Source organism: Oryctolagus cuniculus, chromosome 2 (assembly GCF_051225735.1).
Source record: "Oryctolagus cuniculus isolate XC-2025 breed Fujian yellow rabbit chromosome 2, ASM5122573v1, whole genome shotgun sequence".
Classification (NCBI taxonomy): Eukaryota; Metazoa; Chordata; class Mammalia; order Lagomorpha; family Leporidae; genus Oryctolagus; species Oryctolagus cuniculus.
The window spans coordinates 98,636,870-98,651,948 of NC_142868.1; the positions used below are offsets into that span (position 1 = coordinate 98,636,870).

The 15,079-nt window shown below is 42.0% G+C and overlaps 2 pseudogenes; both read right to left on the reverse strand.

Annotated features, from left to right (window-relative positions):
- The window catches only part of LOC149127927 (ribose-5-phosphate isomerase-like), a 423,712-nt pseudogene that overhangs the window by 2,015 nt on the left and 406,618 nt on the right, over positions 1-15,079 (reverse strand).
- Positions 6,954-11,237, reverse strand: LOC103345274 (protein-L-isoaspartate O-methyltransferase domain-containing protein 1 pseudogene; annotated as a pseudogene).

The window sequence follows — 15,079 nt, forward strand, 5'->3', positions numbered from 1 at the left end:
TTTTCACTTATTGCACCTATAACATGGAGCACATTTCTCATCTGGGTCAGTTGTAGCACCTCAGTAAAATTGAAGTAACAGGACTTCATTCACAGCTAGTATTGCATGAAAGAAATCAGAAACTTATAAGTAACACAAAAACATTATCTAAAAATCTAGTACAAGTGCATTCTCAAAACCCCTTCATTCGTATGTAAATTTTACACTACATCTGGAAGAATTAATATTAAAAACATAATTCTTCCAGAGTACACAAGCACAATGGAGTGCTGTTTTTAAGGATTCATGATACAAATATTGTGTTACCTTAGGCACCTCGCACATAAATTAGGGAAAACAGTCTTACCAGAAAATGATTTGACAGTAACATCTGTTGACTCCAGTTTCAGGATTTATGGTTCACCCTGAAGTTACACAAATCTAGCTTTTTTCCCTACTCTGCAAGGTTAGAAAAAGCAGGAAGAGAAAATAGGTGTTTCAAGCACTTCCTATCAAACAAAAATATTACAAGCTTATGGACAGGTTGGGTGGGGGAAACTGATAAAAAGCCCAAATGGGAAATGTTGAAGGAAAAAAATTAGTTCATCCATCTTGGAGTCAGTATTTGTTCCTAATGTGGAAAAAAATACAGAGTGGAAAAAAATCTATTGGTATAGATTGTGTGATTCTGTGGTATAGCATGAGGATGAAGGCAGGTGCAGCCTGCATGTCTAGGATCAAAACCTGCTGCACCTTTCCAGACAAGTGACAATCCTAACGAAGAAGGCAGAGACGTATTATAAGGAAAACCTATAACACAATCTCGGGTCTTCGAAGACGAAATAAAAACCAGCAGCTAGGAAATAGGGCCAGCACTGTGGTATAGTGGGTAAAGCCCCCTGCAGTGCCAGCATTCCATATGGGCGCCGGTTCAAGACCCGGCTGCTCCACTTCTGATCCAGCTCTCTGCTATGGCCTGGGAAAGCAGTAGAAGATGGCCCAAGTCCTTGGGCTGCTGCACCCACGTGGGAAACCTGGAAGAAGCTCCCGGCTCCTGGCTTCATGTTGGTGAAGCTCAGGCCATTGTGCCCAACTGGGGAGTGAATCAGCAAATGGAAGACCGACCTCTCTCTCTCTCTGCGCCTCTCCTCTCTGTGTGTAACTCTGACTTCAAACAATAAATATACATCTTTAAAAAAAAAAAAAAACAACTCGGCAGCCAGGAGCTAACAAAAAGTCCCTATACCTACCCAGGACGGCCACCACTGCCAACCTCAGGCGTTCTGTTCTGTGGCGAGGCTGCGCAAATCAGCACGCGGGCGAGGGTCCCCGCTTCTTTTCCCAAAGCTTCCTTCCTTAGCGCCTCAGAGATCCACGCTACGGGAGGCCCAGCAGAGGCTCTCAGCGCCCAGCAGTCCCCTCCCCGCTGCCCTCGGCTCAGAGCTTGGATCACAGCCACAGTGTCTGCTAGGCTTTATGACTCTCCGAGGTCTCTGGTTGCGTCACTTCCAGCCCAGGCAGACTGGGGCCACACCGTCCTTCCGAACCCCGACCCACACTCAGGGGCCCGGATGGACCAACCCACACCCGTGAGCCAATGGCGTGCTCACCCGCCCCTCTCCGGGGCGACACTGACACCGGGAAGAGGAATGTTGGCCTCCTCCCAGCGTGGGGGCAGTGGTGGCACCAGGGTCAGAGACGCTGACCAGTTCACAGGCCTCCGTCCCTGTGACTCCGGCGGCACTCCCAGGCCGCCCTCCTCTCCACTGCAGTATCTTCCCTGCACCTGCCCACTACAAGAGCCGGGGCTCGCTGCTTGCTGCTTCCCAGTCATGGACCCTGTCTGAAGGCCGCTTTGGAGCCAAATCCCGAGGTAAAGTTAGAAGACAGTGGGGCGAGCCTGACGCAGAGCCCAGGCAGAGGCTGAACCCGCGCCTTTTATTTGTGCTACGGGGGCGGCGATGGCAGCGCTGGGTGCTGCACAGTGGGCCGGGCCACTCTCCTCACCACCCGGAGCCTGGGGGAGTGAGGGGCGCCCTGACCGGCAGTGACCGCGTCCTCCTCAGATGCCATCATTCCCTGTCCCGGGCCCTCTAGCGCAGCCATTTTTTCTTCTCCGAGGAGACTCTGGCTGGGCCCGGCTCCCCTCCTGCTTCTCCACTTTCTCCTTTTGGGCCTCTCCGTATTCCCTCTTTCAGTTGTTCCCTGGCTCCTTGCCCCACCGCTTCTCCCTGGCCCAACTGCCACATTGTCTGAAGGGGAGCTTGAAGATAAAGTGTTTGTAATTTCTAATTAGACGTCTTAAAAAAAAAAAATCGCTCTAAGTTAAACCAATGATTATTTCTTTTCCTTGTCATTGGTAGCCTTTTTTAGATCGTTAGCAAATCTATAAAATTATATTATTGATTGCTGTTAGTGTGCATTTTGAATGAACAATAATTGTTTAAAAACACTTGACCCAGTTAAAGGGGATAGTTAAGTATAAATAACTTCTGGCACCTTGAATGATAACAAGAAGAGACATGAAATAAGTCTTCAGCACTCTCTACTGGTGGGTCCTGGCCCCGCAGCCTGGTCGGGTCAGGGGTGTGGCCTCCAGTGGAGGCGGGAATAGCTGAGGCCTTTTGGGCTCCCACATTCGGCCACTAGGACATACACAGACTGGGACTTGCGTTGCCACCGGCACCACCAGCGGCCTGGACGGCAGCAAAGTCTGCCCGGTCCCCTCCACGATGTCCAAGGCCAAGGGCGCCAAGAGGGTTGCATAGCGGTGGAGAACCATGTGAGGAATAACCAAGTGCTGGGAATTGGAGGTGGTTCTACAGTTGTCCATGCTGTGCAGCGAATAGGCAAGGACACGGAGTGAAAGGCAGCTGTTAGTGGGAGACAGACCTTTTCCCTTCTGCAGGGTTTGAGCAAATATATCAGTGACAAGAAGAAAATTGTGGAGAGTGAAACACCTTGGATATGCTTTTGTCTCCGCAACTGAAAGAGTGAAACAGAAGATTAATCTTGGCTGTATTCCCACTTCCTTCCAGGCCCGGCAGCTCATGCTGCTGTATGGTTTAACCCTCAGTGACCTGGATCGACACCCAGAGAGGCTGTCTGACTCAGGGGAAGATCGTGGCAGGCTATGCCAGTCACTTCATTGTGATCGCTGATTTCAGGAAAGATTCAAAGAGTGTCAGGGATTAGTGGCATAAGGAAATCCCCAGATGTGGGGAGCAACTCGGACTAGACTGTTACTCGAATTAAGACTTATTCTATGCATCTGCTCTCCCACAATATGGCGCTGGGAGAGGAGGAAACAGCTTCTACACAGCTGCCTCCAGTTCAACCAATAAACAGCAGGACCTGCTCCTGATTGGAGGAGAGCAGCGTACTCGGCGTGTGGGTAGCAGAGTTGGGATTGGTGGAAGAGGACTATAAAGGAGGAGAGAGACAACATGCACCAGGAACATCTAAGGGGAACATCTATCTGAAGGAACACCTGTGCAGCCCCCGAGAGAGCCAGCCGGTGGTGTGCCGCTCCCCCGCGGAAGTGGGGAAAGTGGCAGGGGGAACCGCCCTTCCACGGAGGTGGAAGGGTCGGTAGCCAACCCGGGAAGAACCAGCAGCAAACCCGGGGAGGGCCGAGCAGACAAAAGAACAGCGCAGGGTCTAGTGTCGTTCCTCCACGAAGAGGGGGAGCGACATAATGGTGCCGTGACTCGGATATGAAGCCTAGGTAGGGTTTAGTGTCGTTCCTCCATGAAGAGGGGGAGCAACACCCAGAGATCATCCCAATAATTCCATGGTATACTTTCTTACCTTAGCTAGATTTGACCCTGTTTGGAATTTAAGTTCAAGAATGTAGGGCATAGGCACATAAATGTGATTTACATAAGAATATGTTATTTTCAAATAAAAATTCTTATGATGTTAAAAACTTAAAAATATTTTTGTGAGGCTGGCGCTGTGACATAGTGGGTAAAGCCGTGACCTGCAGTGCCAGCATCTCATTTGGGCATTGGTTCATGCCCCAGCTATTATGCTTCCAATACAGTTCCCTGTTACTGACCTGGGAAAAGCAACAGAAGATGGCTCGTTTGGCCACAAGTCACCCATGTGGAAGACTTAGATGAAGCTTTTAGCTCTTGGCTTCAGCCTGGCCTAGTGTTGGCTATTGTGTCTATCTAGGGAGTTAACCAGTAAATGGAAGAACTCTCACTTTGTCTCTCCCTCACTCTCTAACTTTCAAAATAAAGAAATCTTTAAATATATATACATATATGTATGTGTGTACATATTTATATTTATATTTATATTTATATTCATATATAGTCAGTCTCATATCTAAAATGCAAATATCAGAACTTGGAATTATGGTTGAATTGTTTAAAACATTAATTTCTTCATCACAAGATCACTGTCTTTGTTTTACAAAGTCAGTAACTCTTCTTACTCTTTGGTCTCTTTTTTAACTACACCTTTGATCCTCACCAAAATGTAGTACACTGACACAACTCCAGATTGTTTGAGATGTTTCTGTGTACTCTTTGCCTATTATGATCATTTGCTTCATCTTTACATCAGATTACCTTGGCATATACCAGCCTTTTGCACTTTAGAACTAAAATTAAAGTTTCTCTTTAATTCCACACAATATGCTCATGAGATTTTTTTTCCTAATTACCTCTGGTTACTAGACTCTAGGTGTCCAGTTAATAGAGGAATGCTAGGAAGAAAGATCATTCCTAAGTGTTAGAATGAGCAGCATAATTACAACTCTAATGGGAAGTTAACAGTCAGTGATGAAATTCCAGCAGAGTAATCTGATTTGGTTTCACATACTTTTTTCTTTTTTCCATTTTAATTAATTAAGTAATTTTTAAAGATTTTATTTATTTACTTAACAGGTAGAGTTACAGACAGTGAGAGGGAGAGTCACAGAGAGAAGTCTTCCATCCACTGGTTAACATCCACTGGTTAATTCAATGGCAGGAGCTGGGCCAATCAGAAGCCAGGAACCAGGAGCTTCTTCCTGGTCTCTCACGCAGGTGCAGGGACCTAAGCACTTGGGCCATCTGCTGCTTTCCCAGGACATAGCAGAGAGCTGGATTGGAAGAGGAGCAACCGGGACTAGAACTGGTGTCCATATGGGATGCCAGCACTGCAGGTGGAGAATTAACCTACTGTGCCACAGTGCCAGTCCCTTTTAATTTATTTTTTAAGGTAAACAGAATTCATATATACAAATTTGGGCTTGCAGGGATACTTTCTACCCATGCTGCGACCCTTCCTTTCTTATGCTTTAATTTTCATAATCCATTTTCATAATCTATTACACTCATAAGATTAACCCTAAACTAAGTAAAAAATTCAACAAAGAGTAATCAGGAAATAACACTGTTCCTCAAAAGTAGAGACAAGGGCTATAAACAATCATTGAATCTCAAAATGTCATTTTTGCTCATATAAAAACTTTTTGTGTATTCTATTAGTTACCACAGATCAGGGAAATAATATGGTATTTGTCTTCCTGAGACTAGCATATATCACTAAATATAATGGTTTTCAGTTTCATTCATTTTATTGCAAAATACAGGATTTCTTTCTTTTTTCCTGCTGAATAGTATTCCATAGTGTGTGTGTGTATATCACATTTCCTATATCTAGTCATTGGTTGATGGACGTCTGGGTTGTCTTCCACAATGGCTGTACTAGTTTACAACCCCAACAATAGTGGTTAGGGTAACCTTTTCCACACATCCTCATCAGCATTAATTTTTTTATTGATTTCTGTATGAGAACCATTCTAACTGGGGTAAGGTGAAACCTCATTTTGGTATTTATTTGCATTTTCCTGATGGCAAGTGATCCTGAGTATTTTTGCATGTGTTGGCTATTTGAATTTCCTCATGTGAAAAACATCTGTTCAAATTCTTTGTTTGTTAAGCATATAAATCTGATTTGAATTGCAGTTATTTTATTTCCTTTATGAACACTTATCTTATGAGGAAATCAAATGCTTTGTAGACCTATTTACCTTACTTTTGTTGCAATTACTCTTTCTGAGTTGCTGTAGATATAGTCTAGGCAATATGAGTGTAATAATAATGCAACATATTAAGTAATTTTATCTTTTAAAAAACACAAGTTTCATGAAATTTTAGAGCCCTGCAACTTTTGCTTTTGAATCTGTTGCCAAAAGACCTGTGTGTGGGTGGGTGGAGATGGGCGGGGATATCTGCTTCTCTCAGAGGTTTTTAAGAGCACAGCAAGTGAATATTAGAAAGTATACACTTGGGGCCGGTGCCACCACTCACTAGGTTAATCTTCTGCCTGCGGCACCGGCATCCCATATGGGCACTGGGTTCTAGTCCCGGTTCCTTCTCTTCCAGTCCAGCTCTTTGCTGTGGCCTGGGAAGGCAGTGGAGGATGGGCCAAGTGTTTGGGACCTTCACCCGTATAGAAGACCAGAGGAAGCACTGGCTCCTGGCTTCGAATCAGCGTAGTTCCGGCCATGGCATCCATTTGGGGAGTGAACCAATGGAAGGAAGATCTTTCTGTCTAACTCTATCTGTAAAAAGAAATAAAAAAGTATGCACTTAATACAAATCTCAGTTTCTATAGCTCCTTTATATTTTCAGTATTTAAAGTTAATGAGGCCATCTTGACTCTGGCGATTTTTAAGGTCTATTAAGGATCATTTTTCTATAGTTCACTGTAAAATGTATTTGGTTTAAGAGCTCCAGCATTGTGGGTGACTCTTATACAGCAGCATTTTCCCAAGGTTTAAAGAAAAATAGATTTTATAAAAGGGATTCTTTTTAATGTCTCAGTACATTATTTTTGTTATTAACAGAAACAAGTTATACTTTTTCCTCCCTAAAATTCACTCTGATGAAAGAAATAGTTATTTTCACTCCTAACAAATGCTACATGCTCAAGACTACAGGAATTATCAGTAGGCATTCTTTCTTCTCAATCTGTTATTTGTCTGTAAAATATCTCAAGCAAGCTTTTAAAGACTCAGGGAGGGCAGCTTCATGATTTTCTCTCTCTGTGAATTCTGAGGCAGCTCTTCTGGCTTCATGGCTTCACTGGGGTCTTTCTCTTCTTCTTTGGGATCTTCCATTTTCTCATCCTCCTTACTGTCCAGAGGCTGAGGCATAAGCTGATTACCTACAAGGATGTGCCTGTTAATTCTGTTTCACTCTCTTTCACTCTCTTTCTTTTCCTTTTGGGTGGAATATTTTGGGAAAACCCTTTGGCCTGCGTCTCATTGTTTATGAAATTTCTAAGTGGGCAGTGAATGTAAATACAGGCCAAGTCCTGCAGGTTCCTGACAGCACAGGGGGGAGTCCCACAGAAGCAGGCTTGCCATAACCATTCTTACTTGGCTGCACAAGTGGAGCAAATGAAACAAAAAGGATATTTTTACTTTCCCAAATGTTTTGTCCCAGTCACATAATCTGTGTTAGCTGATCTTCTATAGGCATGACTAGCATGCCTCCCACATTCAGTAAAATTTTCACATAGTTTTCATGGCCTTTCTGGACTCTATCACCACAATAAATTAAATCACCACAATAAATTCATTCATACTGATAACTCTAAGACATTTCTAGAGGCGATTACTAACTACAAATGCAGGTTCACAGAACTCAAATTTATCAAAACTATTATTTTTGACAAAGCTCTCCAGTTTTTCCTTGGCATATTTCACTACATCTGAGTGAAGCTCAATCCCATGATTTATTCTAAAAGGAACTGTGGCACAGCAGTTCAGCCCAGCTCACTGTAGCAATGTGCAGGGCCAGGCTCTTAAGAATTGGTGAGCTCCCTGGAAGCCAGCTGCTGCCACTACAATACCGCCACCTTTTTAAAATGTATTATTTTAAAATTGTGTTCATTGGGGCTGGCACTGGGCATAGCAGATAAAGCTGCTGCCTGCAGTGCTGGCTTCCCATATGGGCTCCAGTTCATGTCCTGGCTGTTTCACTTCTGATCCAGCTGTAGGCTGTGGCCTGGGAAAGTAGTCAAAGATGGCTCAAATGCTTGGGCCCCTGCACTAATGCAGGAGACATGGAAGAAGCTCCTGGCTCCTGGCTTTGGATTGGTGCAGCTGCAGCAGCTGCAGCCATTTGGGGAGTGAACCAACAAATGGAAGACCTCTCTTTCTTGCCTCTGCCTTTCAAATAAAATAAATCTTTTCAAAAAAGTATTCATGCTGGTGCCACGGCTCATTAGGCTAATCCTCTGCCTGTGGTGCTGGAACCCTGGGTTCTAGTCCCAGTTGGGGTGCTGTATTCTGTCCCGGTTGCTCCTCTTCCAGTCCTGCTCTCTGCTGTGGCCCAGGAAGGCAGTAGAGGATGGCCCAAGTGTTTGGGACTTGCACCCACATGGGAGACCAGGAGGAAGCATATGGCTCCTGGCTTCGGATTGGTGCAGCACGCCACCTGTAGCAGCCATTTGGGGGTGAACCAATGGAAGGAAGACCTTTCTTGCTGTCTCTCTCTCACTCACTGTCTAACTCTGCCTGTCAAAAAAAAAAAAAAAAAGCATTTATTTTTTTGAAAGGGCAGAATTGTAAAGATGGAGAGAGAGAGAGCGAGCGAGCAAGAGAGAGAGAGAGGAGAATGAATCTTCTTTTCAGTTTCATTCCCAAGTGCCCTAAATAGCTTCAGTTGGGCCAGGCCAAAGCCAGGAAGCAGAAACTCCATCCAGGTCTCCTGTGTCTGTGGCAGGAACCCATCTATTGAGCCACTATCTGCTTCCTCACAAGTGAATTATCAGGAAGGTGGATTGCTGTGTACACTCTAAGTGTCAGATTAACCTGATGTGCTACAGAAGTTACCCTATGATAACAATTATTTTGTGGATAAAAATAAGTGATAACAAAATGAGCCAGGCATTACTAGCAAGAATTGAACGTGTATAATTAACAGGCAAGTGTTAGTATGCCCCCAATAGGTATTTATTTAAATTATAATACCTTTTCTTAATTTCTCTAGCTTTCTGACTGCCATCTATTTATTAATTTAAAGGGAAAATTGTAAGAAATGTCTTGAAAATTGCTTTCTCTACACTTTTGCTTATTGTAGGAAAAAAACACAATGTGAAGTTATATTGAAGTAAAATTAACACTGCTGTTTTGATTTAGATTAATTATAATCAACTGTCTCTTTTAATAGAAAAAATAAGAGGAACAACAGGCATCCTTTTAGACTCTAAAAATATTATAGTGTTCAATATATCTATATGATTTGGTAAATCGTTCTCAAAGTTATACTCCTGAAGCAATGCTAGGATTTTGTTGAAGCTGAGGGGGGACAGACACTGGGAAGTCTTTTCCCTAATACCAGAGGGGCTTCATGCATCATTTGTGGGAGACTAAATTACCATAATAGAAAACCTGGGTAAGAGATAAGGAGGGTGGTTGATAATAATTATAAATAACTCACTGAATAAAATATTGTTTCCATTCAGTTAAGAATAAACCTGATTGAGTATAATAGATAATTGAACTCATGGGCTTTTCTAAATCATTTGTATTTTTCTAACAAGCTCCCCAAATTATATGATCTGGGGCTAATACAGTAGTCTGAGAGTGTAACATTAACATGATCCTGACCATGTGGCTTATATTCTCCATACTCTTATCTCATGGCTACATAATGGCTTCTGTATGACCAACACACTATCTGTGTTTCAGGAAGGAATAAAGAAAATGATTTTGCAGCTAAAGCTTCCTCCTTTATAATCAGCATTCTAACAAAATTATCTCATTGACTTCCACTTTCATCTTAGTTTTCAAGAAAATACATCACGACAGATATTTTTGCTCATGTATTGTGAATTACAGTAGCAGCTATTAAGCAAGATACGCTAACAGATTTTATGCAGGTCTTGTTGATATACATGAAAAAATATAGCAAAATGTTCAAAGTTAGCTCTGTGTTCTGTATTTAAAAATAAAATTAAAAAGGCAAAAATGAATTGAAAAATAATAATCCAATATTAATACATTTGAAGGTATTACATAGAGAATTAACATTAAAAGCATAGGGCCTAAAAATCTGATTACGGATGGAAAATAAATTATTTGAAAACAGACAAACTGAAACAAAACAGAAGATCAAAATAAACATTGAAAATAAAAATGATTATCCTATAGTGTGCATACTTTAGGTAAAAATCATTTTCCTAATATACAGAGATGGTGAATTTGGGAGGTTGTCAAGGAGTGTGGTGTGATGGGGTTGATAAGATGCTGTAACTTTAATGAGTTAGACATTTTAATTTAAGACATCAACATATTGAAAAACAATCTTCCTTGCTGTTCAGTTATGTGTGTATTCACCCTTAAAGGCAGTGTATGGTATCATTTCAGTCTCCACTCATTCAGAGACATTCCTCCCATCAAATAAATGAGTCTATCTTCATTGTCTGTTTCAGAATCAATAACAGTAATAAAGTTACTGGTTTCCATTGTGTTACTGTATCCAACTGATATATATTGATTATAATTCTATAAAGCGCTTTTGTAACATTTTTAAGTGTCTCATAGTGTTACATTCTATATACCATATTTATTCTTTGAATCATATATTTCCTCTATTTATTTTATCTTTCTATTTTTCCTGTACTTGGAGGATGAGGTCTCTGCCTGGTCCCTTCCATGGATGGGAGGGAGCAAAATGCCATCATGGCAGTTGACTATAGCAGCCATGTATATGGAGGGAAACATGGGCCTAACATTAGCTGTGAGTGAAGAGGATGGGACACCTTCTATGACAGATGTTGATGTTTCTATGTCTACCCCAAGTGGCCCATGGTGTCCTTCCCTCCAGGCCACCTGTTCCAGCTCTTAGTGTACAGTGGGAGAGGGACCTGCAGGCCTGAGAGACAGCATAACAGCAGAAAACAGGGCCTAAGGGTGGAGGCCTTCTGACAGTTGGAATGGGGTATACATTCAAATATGAAGGAAAGTCTGATTGAAAGGGGCCCTCCAGGGCTTGCCTTCAATCTCCCCTGGCTATTCATCAGGGCAACTCCTCACCACTGAGCCTCTGAGTCAAAGGAGAGAAGGGGTTGCTGGCTGAGCCCACCTGGCTGGTTTTTTCAGCAAGTTTGTCAACTGACACTGGTTCATTTCCAAAAATATATAATTTACTAAAAAACAGCATGCCAAACCCATGGTAACCAAGGCATGCTAGTTGAAATGGGGTTTCCGGAGCTGGGCTCATTAGCAGCTGCTCCTCTCCTCCCATCCTACCCAGGTACAGTGTCAGGCGCAACAGGGCTGTGACAGCAGATGTCAAATCAAGGTCAGGATAATGGTTCCCCTGATGTGATCTTATGTAAAATATGACAATGACATGCGCTGAGGTCCAGAACATGGGCAGCAACTGCTATCCATATGGTATAGAAAGTTCCAAGTTCACAAAGCTGATATGTTCCTGAAAGCATTCCTCCAGCCTTGGCAAATGGTGGTGATTGGAGCAGGCACCAGAACCGGTAACAGTGTGACAGGGGATCTGTCATGGCCAGGCATAGCCACATGGTCTTTATGGAGCCAATAAGAGCAACACCAAACCAGAAGGCCAGACCATGGGCCCTCCCTGATTACAGCATGTGGAGTTTGAATGAGAGTTATATTCCATGCAAATCTCCCTCTTTGGTATCTACGATGTCCCTGCTGCCATCTGAAATACTGTCACAGCCTTCCCCACCACCTGCCCTTGCCACATCGGACATCCTGGCACTGACCCTGCCATCCCTGCCACATGTTACTTCCCACTGCTACTTGGGTTGACCACATTCTATATCGGAGTAGCTGGGTTTGAGTCCAGGCTCTATTTCCAACTCTGCTTTTGACCAGTGCATACTCTGGGAGGCAGCAGGTATGTGGTCCCTGCATCCACATGGGAAACCTAAATTCAATTCTAGATTCCTGGCTTCAGTCCACCTCACTCCAAGTGTTGTGAGCACTTCAGAAGTGAATCAGCAGATGGAAGACTTATTCTCTCTCTCTCATATGAATTTAAAATATTTGGGGGCCAGCGCTGTGGCTCAGTGGGCTGGTCCTCCACCTGCGGCACCGGCACCCCAGGTTCTGGTCCCGGTCAGGGCACCGGGTTCTGACCGGTTGCTCCTCTTCTGGGCCGGCTCTCTGCTGTGGCCCGGGGAGGAGGTGGAGGGTGGCCCGGGTGCTTGGGCCCTGCACCCGCATGGGGGGCCAGGGGGCACCTAGCTCCTGGCTTAGGATCGGCGTGGTGCGCTGGCCTTGGCATGCCAGCCGTGGCGGCCATTGGAGGGTGAACCAACGGTAAGAGGGGGACCTTTCTGTCTCTCTCTTACTGTCCACTCTGCCTGTCAAGAAAAAAAAAAAAAAAAAAGAAAGGAATTTAAAGTATTTGGGAATGCAAGAGACATAAAGGTCATTGAAATTTTAAATTTTAAATTTACATATAAAAAAGCCATAGAATTTTGGCATAGAAAACCAAAATAATGCTTTTATCTGGTTTTGTCCCTATACATATTCTCTCCTTCATGTGACTATGTTAATTTCTTTTGGATAATTTCTTATAATTTTATTTATGTATCTCACATTAACACATGATATACAATTTTGCTACATTCCTTTTCCATTTTCTTTTTAAAATTTTATTAGTTTATTTATTTACTTGAAAGACAGTGTGACATAGAGGGAGAGATGGAGAGAGAAATCATCCTTATTTTTGTCAACTTAAATAATTACGGGACAGATTTTCTGTATGTGGGATCATTGCATCAAAGCATAATGAATAGTTTCCTAAAAATCTTTATGTTCACTTCCACAGAAGCTGTGACAATTTGAATTCCACATAGAAATCTGTGAGGGAGCTAATTCCTCATGAAAAGATTTTCAATTTGGGGGACTTTTGCTCATACGATAGGTGACAAGTTGTATATCTCTATAGTTTTCCAAAAATACCAAATTTATGCACCATTTAGTTTATGCCTTATTTTTAGCACTTGTGTAAATATAATTTATAATAATGAAATGTATCCTTTCAAAGTACAATGTTGGGTGAGTTTTAATAAATACAAACATTAGTGTAACCACTTGAGATTTCTAATAATTCCATCATCCCAGAAAGCTCCATTTGGATTCACTCCCTCAAATAGCCCTTATCTAAGACAACCACCTCACCATATTTTCTCCAGGATGGTGTTTTTAACATTTTTTAATGATGAGAATATCTATGGTTCTATAAATTCACTCTAGGTGATACAAAAATTTAATCCCTAATTAATGACCCTATGAATAAATCTTCTGTGAAATTTTTGTAAAAATATTGGTGTGTATTTTTTTTTCTCTTGGGAAAACACATAGAAGTAGAATTGGTAACTCATGTGATACTGGTTTTAATTGTGTAAATTTGTCAAGCCACCAAACTGTTGTTCCATTTATATTCTGAACAGCAATATATGAAAGTTTCAGTGATTCCACATCCTCACCAATGTTTGGTATCCTCAGTCTTCTTAAATTTAGTCAATCTGCTGCTATTTAGTGATATGTGAAAGTGTTTTAATTTGAACTTCCATTAATAGGACTTATGTTGAGTTTCTTTTCTTGACGCTAGTAGGCACACATAAAGTTCCTTTAAAACATCTTTTCAAGTATTTTTCATGTATCCTAGGACTTACTATTTTATTATTATTGAATTATTAGAGTTCTTCATATGTCCAATTTAAAAAAGTTTGGCTTGGCTGTGGGCATTTGGTGTAGCAGGTAAGATGCTGCTTGGGATACCTACATTCATATCCAAATGCCTGCTTGCAACTTTTGGCTGCACTTTGGATCCTACTATCTACACAGGAGCTTGGATTGAGTCCAGGGCTATGATTTTTGATTAGGCACTGTGAGGCTGTTACAATCCCTTGGGGAATGAAGCAGCATAGAGAAGATCTTCTGTCACTGTATTTCCCTCTCCATTTCTCTACTTTTAAAAAAAGATTTATTTATTTATTTGGAAGGCAGAGTTATAGAGAAGCAGAGGCAGAGGCAGAGACAGAGAAATCTCCCATCTGCTGGTTCATTCCCCAAATGGCCACAAAAGCTGGAGCTGGGCCAATCTTAAGCCCAGAGCCAGGAGATTTTTCTGGCTCTCTCACACAAGTGCAGGGGCCCAAGGCCCTTCCACTGCTTTCCCAGACCATAGCAGAGAGCTGGATTGGAAATGGAGCAGCCAGGACTTTAACTGAGCCCATAGGGAATGCCAGCACTGCAGGGGGTGGCTTTACCCCCTACACCACACTTCTGGCCCCTCTATTTCTCTTTCTATATCTTTCTCTCTGTGTGTATCTCTCTCTGCTTTTCAAATCAAATGAATATAAATACATAATTCAAATTTTGGTGAATTTATTCCCCAAGTAAATGGCTTCCATTACAGTGAGAATACATTTTGGGAAATGCATCATTAGGCAATTTTGTTACTGATGAACATCACAAAACATATCTACACAAGACAAGATCTATGCCATTACTTGTCAATATAATCTTATGGGATGACTTGGGGTTTTACGTGGTATGTCTTTCACTGAAGCTTTGTTATTAAGTACATGACAGGATGTAGTGTTTTCTGAGGAATTAAATATTAAAATTTTAATGTAGTACAATTTTCTGCTGTGATGCATGTGTTTTTTTGATATCTAAGAAATACTGGCCAATGATATAGTCAGTTGGTTTTCATCTATAATTTGTTTTGGAAGTTTTACTGTTTTTGTTTTTGCCAGGAAGTCTATAATTTACTAAATGTGTATTTGTATGTTGCCATTCAGGGATCAAGGTAAACTTCATTCCACAGATATATCTAAGTGTGCAGTACCATTTAGAGAAAAGTTTAACCTTTAACACTTTGATTACATGAGTGAATTAGTTGAATATCATCAAATGAAATGTTCAGGTTGGTTTTTGGACTCTAGTAATCATATATTTGAAAAACAGAGTTACAGAGAGAGAAGGAGACACCCTCCACAAACACAAAGGAGAGAGAGAGAGAAAGAGAGAGAGACATCTTCCACATGATGATTTGCTCCCCAAATGGCCACAACAGTCAGGGCTGGG